Here is a 13,319-nt window from a genome sequence, read left to right as displayed (position 1 = left end):
TAGGCAGTTCCCACCAGCCAGAGCTGCCTGGAGTCCTATCTCCCCAGACTCACGGTGCCCAGATGCAAGTAAGCTGTTACTCGGCTGCCATCTTGCTCCGCCTCCCTAATCTTTTTTTTTTTTTAATTTTTTTTTCCTCTTCCTAATCTTGATGGTGCCACACTAATAACCTCATGCACGCAGTACATTTAGGAAGCATTCATAAAAGTGGTCATGGTAATGTTGATTTTTTTTGCAGTTTTGGCTAGGGCCGGGCTTGAACCCGCCACCCCCAGTATATAGGGCTGGTATCCTACTCCTTGAGCCACAGGTGCCACCTGGCAATGTTGATTTTCTTTGATGATTTCTTAGCAGATCTGATTAGCTTGTCATTGTTCTTAACCTCCTATTGCTGATGAAGAGCTTTTCCTAGGAGGAGAAATATCATCAGCTCAGCCTTTTCTTTTTTTCACTTACTGTGCTTGTATTAGTAGAATTGGATTCAGTCTGAGGTTTCTTTGCAGAAATCTTTTATAGCCACTTTGCCCATTTTGTGAAGGTCTATTTGGTTGACACTCAATGACACTTGCCATAACCACTTAACAGGGCACCTTAAATGACAGGGCTTTCCACAACTCTAAAACTGAACGCACAGTGGGGCTTCTCTGGCCCCTTGCTATGGACCTCCCTCGTGATTCATCTGTAAACCAAACCAAAAAGGAACATTTGATGTTTGGACTGAGTGAAAGCAGTGTCAATCTTTACACATAGTAATAGGAAAACATAATTTGTTCTTGTTTTTTAGATTAAAAATACAGAAGTATAGGCTCGGCGCCCGTAGCACAGTGGTTACAGCGCTGGCCACATGGACCAAGGCTGACGGGTTCAAACCCAGGTCCAGCCAGCTAAAACAATGACAACTGTAAGAAAAAAAAATCCGGGCATTGTGGTTGGTGCCTATAGTCCCAGCTACTTGAGACGCTGAGGCAAGAGAATTGCTTAAGCCCAGGAGTTGGAGGTTGCTGTGAGCTATGATGCCACAGCACTCTACCCAGGGTGACATAGTGTGACTCTGTCTCAAAAAAAAAAAAAATACATAAGTATAGAAGTCCTATTTTTCCTCTCTGCACCCTGAAGGATTGGTTCAGATGCTTCCACTTTGGAGACCATGGGAATAGTCAGTATCTCTCCCTTATTTCTCTTCTCACTCGAGTGTATGTCAATATGACTAAGAGCATCTGTTACTAAACTGCCAAAGGCGAAGGACTTAGGTTTGGGGCAGAAGTATGTAGGAAAGTGATATGGTGTCAGTTTGTTTGCTCTGTGGCTCCTTAGACTAACGAAAAGAATGAGGGCAAAAATAGAAGGGCCTTTTTTATAGGGGGCTTTGATACGACTTTGTCAAAAGAGGAGGGCCAGATGTTGACCAAATGATGAGTCTCTGGGCACAACAAAGTTGCTCAGGGACCTTAATGGCAGACCGTGGCTCAGAGTTCAGGGTAGGGGCTAATTTCCTTTCTCTCAGTGGAACCTAGAACTCTGACATCCAGGACTGGGGGCTTTAGGAGTAAGCAAAGCTAGCAGCCCCCAAGGCATGAGTGTTCTGATGGTGGATTCGCAGGCAGTTCCTGTGGCCAAAGAAGAGCCAGATGGGAGAGAAATAACAGGGCAGAGCCCACATAATGATGTTGGCTCACAATGGCTGTGGGCACATAAGGAATACACCAATGAAGATTTCTAAGAATTCTTGGGGAATACTTTGGGAGGTATTGTGGGGAGATTAAAAAGGCCTTCAAAGATGTCTACATCCTAATACTCAGAATCTATAAATATATTAGGTTACACAGCAAAGGAACGTTAAGATTGTAAGTGGAATTATGATTACTAGTCAGCTGACCTTAAAATAAGAAGACTATCCTGGATTACCAGTATAATCACAAGAGTCCTTAAAAGGGTGAAGAAGGAGATAGAAGCGTCGGTGTCAAAGTGATGCAATATGAGAAAACTAGACCAGCCATTAATGGCTTTGAAGATGGAAGGAGCAACAAGCCAAGGAATGCAGGCAGCTTCTAGGAGCTGGAAAGGGCAAGAAAACAGATGCTCACTTAGAGGCTTCGGAAAGGAATGTAATTCTGTGATGCCTTCATGTTAGCCTGGAGAGATCTGTTTCAGACTCCTCAATTTCAGAACTGCAGCCCAGGTGAACTAAGACACCCTGAGTGGGCCACTTGCTTAATGTGAAGGTAAAGATCGAAGCCTGCGTGAGAGCTATTTCCCATGACCCATGACCAGGACAGATCATGATGCCAGCACACCCACTTGCCCTCTGTGCAGATTTTAAGGCATTTGGGACATGGGAAAGAGGTGATGCAGCCCCTTGGAACATGCTCCACAAGTGCGTGGTCCCTGCCCAGGTGTCTTCGGAGAAAACTTCACCAGTCTCACAGAACTTGTCCCAGATGAGTCACAACAGCTGCCTCTTAATGCCCCAAATGCTACTTTGTTCTGAAATGAAAAGACTGAATGTTAGCAGCCACATCTTTTCACTTGGTACTCCATTCTGGAAGTTCTGATTCTGGAAAGAACTCGGAGAAGAAATGTAGAGCTCCCAAAGGACTGAAAAGAGAGGCTTCCCAGCTTGGGTCTTCCCCTTTGCCAGAGGCTCTGGTGCCTTTTTACTGCTTCTGTATTCCTTTCTGTCTAATAAAATCCTATCTTACTACTGAGTGGGGCGGGGGAAGAAAGAAATGTTGAACTACTTTCTCTCTTCCAAAGGGATTGCAGAAGGGTCTGGATGGGGAAAGAAGTTCTTGGCTCAAAACCCTAAAGCAAGGGAGAGGAGGAGTCTCTCAGTGTCTACTTCCTATCCAGAAGTGGGCTGACACTAGCCAGACACGCTATATGAGAACATCTGGATTTCTACAGAAATGCCATTTAGGGGTTGGAGGAGTAGAAGGCTGGCCTGTCTGATCCCCGCTGCAACCCTGGGACTATCCTGGAAAGAGTACCTCTCCCTTCCCCAACTCCTTCATTCCAAATCACACGTTGAGCAGCCCTCCAGGATGCTGCCACAAACAACAGGCTGCAAACTAGATAGTCACTGTATTAGTCTCCCACAACTTCCATAAAAAAGCACAAAACACTGGGTAACTTAATATACATAAATGTATTCTCTCACACTTCTGGCGGAGTGTGAGAGAATAAATCCAAGTGTTGGTAGGGCTATGCTCCCTCTGAATCCTTCAATGGAGGATCCTTCCTTGCCTCTTACCGTGTGGCTAACTTCCTGTATGGCCAACATCCTGTGTGGCTAATTTCCTGTGTGGCCAACTTCCTATGTGATCAACATCCTGTGTGGCTAACTTCCTGGGTGACCAACTTCCTGTGTGGCCAACATCCTGTGTGGCTAACTTCCTGGGTGGCCAACTTCCTGTGTGCCTGTCTCCACCCGATGTTCTCCTTTATCTGTGTCCTCGTTTTCCTATTCTTTTAAGGATACAAGTCAGATTGGATTAAGGAAATACTCTATGTCAGTATAATCTCACTTACCCTATTTCCAGGTAAGGTCACACTTGGAGAGACTAGGGATTACAAGTTCAATGTATCCTTTTTTTTTTTTTTTTAAGACAGTCTTACTATGTCACCCTGGGTAGAGTGCTATAGCATCACAGCTCACAGCAACCTCCAACTCTTGGGCTTAAGTGATTCTCTAGCCTCGGCCTCCTGAGTAAGTGGGACTACCGGCACCCGCCACAACGCCCAGCTATTTTTTTATTGCAGTTATCATTGTTGTTTAGCTGGCCTGGAAAGGGTTCGAACCTGCCAACCTCAGTGCATGAGGCTGGCTCTGTAACTACTGTGCTATGGGTGCCAAGCCAGCAGTTCAACATATCTTTTTGTGCTCAACCTGCTGCAGGTCAGCCCACAGCAGTCACCATTAACTATTTTGCTGGAATCCTTTTCTCTACATTTACATTCTTCATAATGTACAATGGATACCATCAGTATCATGTCATGTGGGGAGGGGATGGGAAAGGCAGGAAGAAATAATTTCCAGGACAGGCTGTAGTTTTAAGATATCAACAAAATCCCCAAACAATGGTTTATGTTTTTGTTTTTGAGAGAGTGTCTCTTTCTGTCACCCTGGGTAAGTACTATGGCATCATAGCTCACAGCAACCTCAAACTCTTGGGCTCAAGGAATCCTCTTGCCTGAGTTTTTCATTTTTAGTACAGACAGAGTCATGCTCTTGCTCAGGCTGGTCTCAAGTTCCTGAGATCAAGCAGTTTGCCTACCTTGGCCTCCTAGAGTGCTAGAATTACAGGCATGAGCCATTGTGCCTGGCTGGAACAACGGTTTGATGATGGTTTCAGGGCAGGATTTTTCTCAACTCTGGTTATACTTTAGAAACATGTGAGGAACTTTAAGATCTAAAACATTATATATGTTGTTATAACTATATACTTGTAAAATTAATTCTATACTTTCATAAACTGAAAGTCTGAACTGGACCCAAACCAACGAAGTTGAAATCTCTAGGAGTGGTACGTAGGCATTTTTTTTTTTAAAGCTCCCATGGGTAGTATGTGTTCTATCAAGCCTCATATTAATCATGTAAGATTGTCTTACTGTTTGACCCCTATTGGGCTTATAGTCCCAATTAAATTCATTTTTTCACTATGAGCTATTAAACCATAGCTCTCTCAGCCTATATAGTTTGCCAGGGTTTCTGAGGGTTCTATTTGCTTGTGAGAGCTCCCCAATGTCTTTGACAACTAAGATCTTTCGGGACTCCCAGTCTGTCATCCAGCATACCAACCACTCCTTCCTTGCATGTGATAGACAAGATACCAGTGTCCTCCAACTCATCAAACACTTAAAAATGTTCATCCAGCAGGATGGTCAGCAGAGTCCTGCCTCAGGCCTAAAGGACTTCCCCTACCCAGTATGTTCACATTGACATAATCATCCACCACTCCTCAACATAATCCTTCCTGGGTTATGAATCCATCTCTACCATCATTCTCCAGTTTATGTTTCTTCATCTTGACTGCTAAGATATCACAGAATATTTTTACCTAAGGCCAAAACCCCAAATGTATTATGTCTAAAATAGTCCCCATTTATACAGATATCACAACACCACCAAACAAGGAAATCAGTCTGATGTGGCTTTTTTATAGTGAACCCATGCTAATTCCCACTGATTACAGCTTTTTTTTTTTTTAGAAACCACAAACTATTCAAAGAGAAAAAAAAAAGGAATCTTAGTATAACCCAGGATAAAAGGCTACCAAATGATAGTTTGCAAACTCTGCCTTCTTCCCTTTTTTTGAGGAATTGAAATACATTCTCCCTTTTCCACTCTTCAAATGCTGTTTCTATTCTCCAGTATTCTTCTAAGATCACTAACAGTTGGTCAGCAGTCTCATTTGTATATTCCTTGAATACCTGGGTATCACTCTTCCCAGCCAAAGAAACCTGAACTCATCTAGACCAACTGGGTGAGGTGCTCATCTTACAATCCCCTCACCTGAAAAAAAAAACAAAAACAAACAATCCCCTCACCTGGCTTCAATTTCTGTCTCCCTTTGCCAGTGTTTTCAGCCTTTCCAGGATGAGCTGGCAAAAAAAAATCATTCTCTTTTTTAGAGAAAATTAAAGTAAAATAGGACTCAATTTTGGCCAGTGACCCTGTGTCTAAGATTTCTGCTATTGTCCCTTTACCTGAAGACAAAAAATATTTCTAGAATCTTGGGAACTATTGAACTTACCAAGGGAGATGAAGGTCAAACTCCTATCATATAACTCCTCAATAATTACAAAACCACAATAAAAGATGAAATTAATAGCAAAGAGAAAGTACTGTGGCCCCACTTCTCTTCAGTGGATGACAGCATCACTACTCACTCACTGTAGACTTATAATAATGAGTGTAGACAAAATGGGAGTAGGGACTAACTAAGGCAAGCCCTGCTTCCCAGTGGGCAGTTCCTGTCACAACATTCATATAAAAGTGGGGTTGGGTTGATGACCATATCTCTTAGAAGTGTGTCTATTAATAAAGGAGCTGTCACAATGGATACTAATGTCAGAGTTCTATAGATGGCATGTAACTAGTAAAGATTTACTGACAAATTAGCCTTCATCTTCTCTTGATTCCCTATACAATCATCAGTCAGTCAATTAGTTGAACATTCAAATAACTGATCTCATGGGTGGCTCTTTTTGAATAGAAGCTTTCAATTCCTGAAATATAAGAGAAAGAAATTTCCTTATATGTAGTCATATTGAAATGCCCTTGAGATCTTTTCTTTGGCACTATCTACCATGAATCAAATGTTTACTATATACTCTTCTAAGCACCTTACATTCATTAACTCCTCACAGCTCTACAAGGCTGATTCTGTTCATATTCCCATTTCATGGGGAAGGACACAGAGACACAGAGACATGAAGTACTTTGGTCAAGTTCACACAGCTAAAGGGTGGTGGAGCTACTAATTGAACCCATGCAGACTGATTGCAGAACACTGTAGTAATTTGATTGCAAAATTGGTCAATTTTCTATTCCTTCCTGTATCTGTGCTCGGAATTCTGTCACCAATATGAAAATAACCCTAGCTAGCCTGCTGGAGGATAAGAAACCACATGGAACAGAGCCAAGCCATCCTAGCCAAGCCTATCCTAGTCCAGCCAACCCCAGCCAAATCCCCAGCTAATCACAAATGCATAAGCAAGTCTAGCTAAACTCTGCAGACTCAAGAGAAATAAATGTTTTAAGACACTAAGTTTGGGGGTAGTTTGTTATGGACCAGTAGACAACTGATACAAACACCCAGTCTTGATCACTACACTGTACTTTACTTCTAACAATACTGGCTTCACCTGACTCTCGAATTCTCCAGCATTAGATTTCTCCAGTTGTGAAGAGCCTTCCTCTAGTCTAGGTACTTCCTCATCTCTCTTCATCCCTGTCTTGCCCCTGGCCTACCACTACCATGCCAACGCATGAAGGCAAGTATAACTATTCCTCACCTTTATTCTCTAGTTTTTTCTGGAGCTGAGAGGAAACTCAGGTGCGGCAACTCTTTAGTACTATTTTGAGGTCTGTTTCCTTGCCTACCTTCTTTCCCCATCTCTCCAGCATTTAAGGAACTAGATTAGAATTAGCTGAAGTGAGTGGGGCCAAAACAATGAAACTAGGGCAATGAGAGAGAAAGCATGGGTAGCACAGAAGTCAACACCTTGCATCTCTGGCCTTTCCCTTATCTCAGGGTGGGTTTCCTACTCAGCTGGGACAGAGATCAGCGGTCTCTGAAGGCAGGCTCCTACTTTGCTGCCTGATCTCCAGATGAAACCTCACAAAACCGAACTCTCCTTTGAGGGCTAAGGGGTTTGGCAAGCAATACCTCCACACACAGGAATTAGGAGACCCAGCTGCTCAACTCAAATTTTAAAAGAATGTGGAAACATGTTCCACAAAGTGAAAGCTTTCTGGGGCATTTCTGCCAGCTGCCACCAGCTACCGGGTTCCCAAGGAAATGGAGTGTCAAGTCCTGGGCCACAGATATCCCTGGGGGAGGGGGAAAGGGGTACAGTCCAGACATCCTAACCAATGTGGGCAAGAATCCACTAAAAAATGGGACTGGAAATCTCCCTAAAGAAAGAAAAAGACTCATAAAAGATAATAGTTTTTCTATAGGAGTATTTCAAAACTTTTTTTGCTATTAGGTACTCAATAAATGCTGAATGATGCTAATTCTTCTAGCACTTCTTGCTTTATGAGTGAAGCTGGGATTGTGAGGGTTCATTGCTTAAAAGGCCAATAGCTAAGTGACATAGGTTGGTGAAGAGAAACTAAAACTCCCCCGGGGCAAATCCAGCCTCCCCAGGCCATTAAACACCCACCACCCCTCACTCATTACACTTCAACAATAGTTCAGTTTTAATTTCTTTTCCTTATATTTCACAGCCCTAAGGGAAAATGTCCTGTGACAATTCTGTAATAGTGAGACAATTACTGGTGACTCGGAGCTCCCTGCTGCCTCTGCGTCTAACAGAGGAAGAGCAGGCAGGGGCTGCTGCTTCCCATGTAGGAACTGGTTTGTGAGTTAGTAAAGTCAGAATCAAAAAGATTCTCTACCTTTAAAAAAAAATGCCTATGTCAGATGAAAATTCAGCTTAAGGATTCTATTTCAGGACAAGAGTCAATTATAGGCATTGAGTCCCTAAGGAGACCTTTCAAATAGACTCAAAAATGTTTCAAGTGGTGACATGGCCTTGGATCCCCACCACTCTCAGTATCCCGGCAAGATGTCCCAGACTCTCGATTCCCAGTCTGATTTCTCTTCCTTTTTCTTATCCAAATTCTGCCCATTTTACCTTTACAATAAATGAAGAGAAGCCAGAAAAACTATGGTGCTCCTTGAGAGCAAAACTTCTGTCATGGGCCGGCTGCAAGGACTCGTGCTTGTTATCCTAGCAGTCTGGGAGGCGGAGGTGGGAGGATCGCTTGAGGTCAGCTGTTGGAGACCAATCTGAGCAACGTGAGACTCATTTCTGCTACAAATGGAAAAATTAGCTGGTGTGGTGGTGCATGCCTGTAGTCCCAGCTACTCAGGAGGCTGAGGCAGGAGGATTGTGTGAACGTAGGAGTTTAAGGTTGCTGTGAGTTAGGCTGACACCACACACTCTAGCCCAGGCGACGGAGTGAGATTCTATCTCAAAACAAACAAACAAACAAACAAAAAACACCACACACACAAAACTCATGTTTATCTCTGCAATTCAAGCATCCAACATAAGCCTGAGTTTGAATGAACAAAGTTAGAGGTGTCCTAAGGTAGAAGACATAGGCATTCCCAAATCCCAGTGGATTGTGTTCTAAAGCACTTTTGTAAATTGGTAGGTTAGAACTTGAAAAGCATTTTTTTCCATATGCATAAAGTTCTAGAGGGAGTCTCAGTCCTCAGAGGAGGCCATGAAACTCAATTTAGCCACAACAACCTAAAAATGCACCCAAAGTAGAGAACTTCAGCTCTTATATTGCTTCTTCCTAAATAACTATTGAAAATACTGTTTTCATGGGAAAATGCGTTCCAACTCAGGATGCTAGAAACAAATTTCCATTTCCCCTAGAACCAAACGTCGGCTTTTCCTACTGAAAAAAAATAAAAGGGAAGAGAAAAATTATGAGTAAGGCAAGGGGGGGAAAGATTTGCTCTAGCACAAATAGCCCTGACCCAGGGTAGTTGCAAGTTTACAAGGAGGGTGAAATAGGACAAAAAATTCTGGATACCAATAATGGTATCTTAACGTAGCTCTGCTTTTGCATAACATATAGTCTAAAGTTTTTTAGTTTAAACACAAGTCTTAAATGTTTTAAATTGGGGATTAAAAAGCTTGAAGGGGAATTTGGAGAAGGGAGAGATTTAAGGTTGACAATGTCCGTTTAAAATCTGAAGCAGGAGTAAGGATGTTGGAATGTAAGCCTCTTATAGGCTAGGGCCATGTTCCATTCATCTCTATATGCCCTGTTCTCATCGGGCTTAAACTTACTTCACCAGCAAATAAATATAATTTAAGTAAGGACTAACTTTCAATGTAGCAACAAAAGGTGTGGGCTTTAGAGTCAAACTTCTCAGATTCCAATCATTTTTCCTCCCCATGGTTCATGACCATGGGCAAGCTGCTTAACCTCTTTGGGTTTCCAGTTTTTTGTCTGGAAAAAAGGGGTCATGATAGTACCTACTTCTCAGAGTTGCTGTGGGACTCAATGCATTGATATCTGTGACACATAGAACACTGTGCCTGCCACATAGTTAGCACTTGATACTTCATAGCCATTATTACTTTTTCCCATCATCATTTAGCTAACTGTCTTGTATTTCCCCCCAGTTAGTTTCTTGGAGAATTTGGCCAACATAAAAGTCAGTGGGGGTAGTAGAATTATGGCCCCTAAAAGATAGCTCTATTCAGAACCTGAGAATGTGACCTCAGTTGGAACAAGGATTTTTACAGATAGAATTAAGACAAGGATCTCAAGATATAATCACAGTGGATTAGGACAGGCCCTAAATCCAATGTCCTTACAAGAGATAGAAAGAGCCAGAGACAAAGGGAGGAGGCCATGTGAAGTCGGAGGCAGAGACTGGGGTCCTGCTGCCACAGCCACGGAAAGCCAGGAGCCACCCAAAGCCTGCAGAGTCAGGGAAGGACACTTCTCTAGAGTCTTCCAAGGGAGGTGGCCCTGCTGACTCATTGATTTTGGATTCCTGGCCTCCCAAACTGTGAAAGAATAAGTTTCTGTTGTTTTAAGCAGCCCTAGGAAACTTAAAAATTGGGTACAGATGACTTCAGAACAGCCTAGACTTAGTGAGGGAAATAAGCCAAAATGTGAATTGGTGATTATCATGAGTTCTCCTTTTCTCAATTGTGTCCTGCAGGGAAAGTTCTCTTTGCAAAGGGATAATCACCAGCTTCAGACAGAAATTGGAATGTTTAGGCCACTCAGTCTCATCCACTTCCAGCCAAGGGCATGAATGCTGAGAATCTTGAAAACATTCTACATTTTTCCACAAGGAATAAAGTGGAAGTACAGTGAGCTACTAGGTGGAGTCAGCTGGACCCAAATAAATGGGTGGCAACAGAGCGCTGTTTGCTTGTCCAGCACGCATACCCACACTTGTCCCCCCTGCCTTCCTCACTCCCCTCTGTGGAGGTCGAAGGGGTCGTTAGCCAAAGACTCTTCAGCATAGGAGTTCCCCTAACTCTACTCATTCCTGCAATTATATCTATGACAAAGATGTCCTTTAAAGTGAAAATATATCCAGGTGATCTTCAAGATCCTGTCTAAGCCTTTGGAATTTTAAAGAGTCCTCAGGAAAGTATCATGAGAGAGGGTTCAATCCACTGATGTTCAGAGAAATGGTTTTCGTTCTTTTCCTCTCTCATAATTCCCGGAGGAAAATAGCAGCAAATGGAACAGTGACAGTCAGAGAAGGGTGACTTTTTTTGGAGCTAAAGCGTTAACTGAGATGACACATACTGACAGGCTCAGCAAACAGGGGCTGCTCTACCAATCAGCAGATAATTTCCGTGTGATCACAGTGCAGGGAAGATCGTGAGTCACGCAGTATATCAAAGATAGGTCATGACTACCTCGTGTGTCATCTTCTAATGTGAAGGTCAAGAAAAAGGAGACAGGGGAAAGACAAGGAGACCCGCAGCCAAATCAACCACATCCAGGCAGGTATCACCTCCTATTTTCTGACAGTGCCCAGGGAACCTTCGCAATTATTTGCTTTGTTGACATTTAAGGCTCACAAGTCACCAGCACTTTTTAAACTCCGAAGTCCATTGCAAATTGTGAAAGTCACTTATTCCCTGACTCAATCAAGGTTTTCTTTTATTCTCCTACTTGGTAATTTATTCAATATATTTCCAGCAAGGAAAAGGCTGCAACCCTTCCCTGCAAGTGAGAAAAACCAGAGGCAGAAGCCACACACAGTACTCCTGATCCCAGCATACCTGGAAACAGACTTTATCATTTAATTGAAGAGAATTCTAGAAAACTAAAAATACTCACATCCAAATAGAAAAAGAAAATTCTGAAGCCAAATGGATTCAAAGGTCGTTTGTCATTATTTGTCATTTGCTTTTCTCCATTGGAAGGGGAGGGGAAAAGTGAGATGGATACACATGAAACACACAGGTAAATAATCTAAATGCCTTTTAAAATACGTAAGTGCTAATTTCTCCAGTTTTCACTGAAGAGATTTTCTGAGGAAAGGATACCTTTTTAGCACTGAAAATTAAGGTAGTGTACATGCTCACACATGCACACTCACACACTTGCTCAATCTGTAATTCTAATTGGCAGGATAATTTTTAAGTAAATAACTTGGTTATTTGAACATGAACACGAACATGAGCCCAACACATTTCCCCTGGTTTCAGGAAGAAAAAAGCAGTTGAATATATGCTAAAATGTTTTAAAAAACGTCTGTCATTCCTGTCCAGGAACGTCAAGCCAGTTGTGAAGTTTGTGCGAGTGCTTAGCACACATGAGCACATATAACTGCGCTGGGAATCTGCAACCAATTATCGTTGACATTTCCTGCTCCGGTCTTATTCACCAAGCCAAGAGACAGTAAAAAGGGCAGAAGGTTACCCTAGGAGGAGAGGAAGAAGGCCTCAGTCTACGTTGGAACAAGGATCCATTTCTAGCAATTGCCCTGTCCTAGCGATCCATTCTGTCCTGGGGCAGGCAGCCAATGCTCCTCCCAAGATGGAAGGAGTAAGTGGACCAAGAGTGGAGGAGTGGTTAGAGATCAGAGGCTTGGCTGGACACAGAAGCAAGCTATGTTAGAGGCATTGGACATGAAGGGTCTATTTAACCACACAGGCACCCACGCACACACACACACACACACACACACACACTCACACTTACACACATACTCCTCACCTTAACAAATTTTTGAATAGTTGGTCTATACACAAATGCATGCTAAAAAGAGAGAAAAAAATACACCCAAGTAGATGATATCTTATCAAAAGTATATCTACCATGCTAATCAGAAGCCACATCTTAATCTTGATATCTTGCCACAATAAATAAATGGTGAGGGGCAAATCATTTGTAAAAAATCAAAGCACACACCCAAAACATTCCAGATACTGGTTCTCATTTTCTGCTGTATTACTGCATACAATGCTGCTTTTGGCTCCTGAATTCTTATGACCTTTTGAATGCTTACCAGGCTATTAATTTAAAAAGCCAAGAGTTTCATCTGCTTCTCTGATCATTGTGACCTATTTTTGTATTTTGGAAAAGGCAGAAAGACTAACCCAGATTTGGGTGAGAATCATTTTTGGACTAGTGGTTGGTGGTTGTTCACATCTGGATTAGGTATAAAACGATAACGCTATGATGATGAACACCAGAGAGCCTCATCTGCATATAAATAGACCTAATCAGAAATGCAAATTGCAATCACGAGAAATTTTTTAAAGGCTGTGATGGCTGTGTGATTGCACAGATAAGGAGAGGTCAATACTTGTATTGTTAAAGCAATGGCTTGCAGCCTGCCCTAACCAGAGCCTTTCTTTGAAAGATACAAATTATCTATCAATCTGCACCCTCCCCAGGAAGGAGTCCCCATAAAGGTGCTTCTTCCATAACTAGAGCCTTGTGCTGCCCGAGTATCAGCCTGATTTCAGAGAACAACAGCCACCCAAATCTCTTGTATAAACTCCTAATGAATCCATAGAGTATAAAATATAGTTACATTTAAGTACCTTCCAAACAGACTTCTTTCAGCAGAATTCCCACT

The 13,319-nt window shown here is 42.5% G+C and overlaps 1 protein-coding gene across 1 annotated transcript in view; it reads right to left on the bottom strand.

The window, feature by feature from the left end:
* Positions 1-13,319, bottom strand: part of MYO3B (myosin IIIB) — a 493,981-nt gene that overhangs the window by 446,618 nt on the left and 34,044 nt on the right.

The sequence above is a fragment of the Nycticebus coucang genome, chromosome 7, assembly GCF_027406575.1.
Source record: "Nycticebus coucang isolate mNycCou1 chromosome 7, mNycCou1.pri, whole genome shotgun sequence".
Classification (NCBI taxonomy): domain Eukaryota; kingdom Metazoa; phylum Chordata; class Mammalia; order Primates; family Lorisidae; genus Nycticebus; species Nycticebus coucang.
The sequence above is the reverse complement of the archived record's forward strand: the minus strand, read 5'-3'. Positions and strand labels throughout refer to the sequence as shown.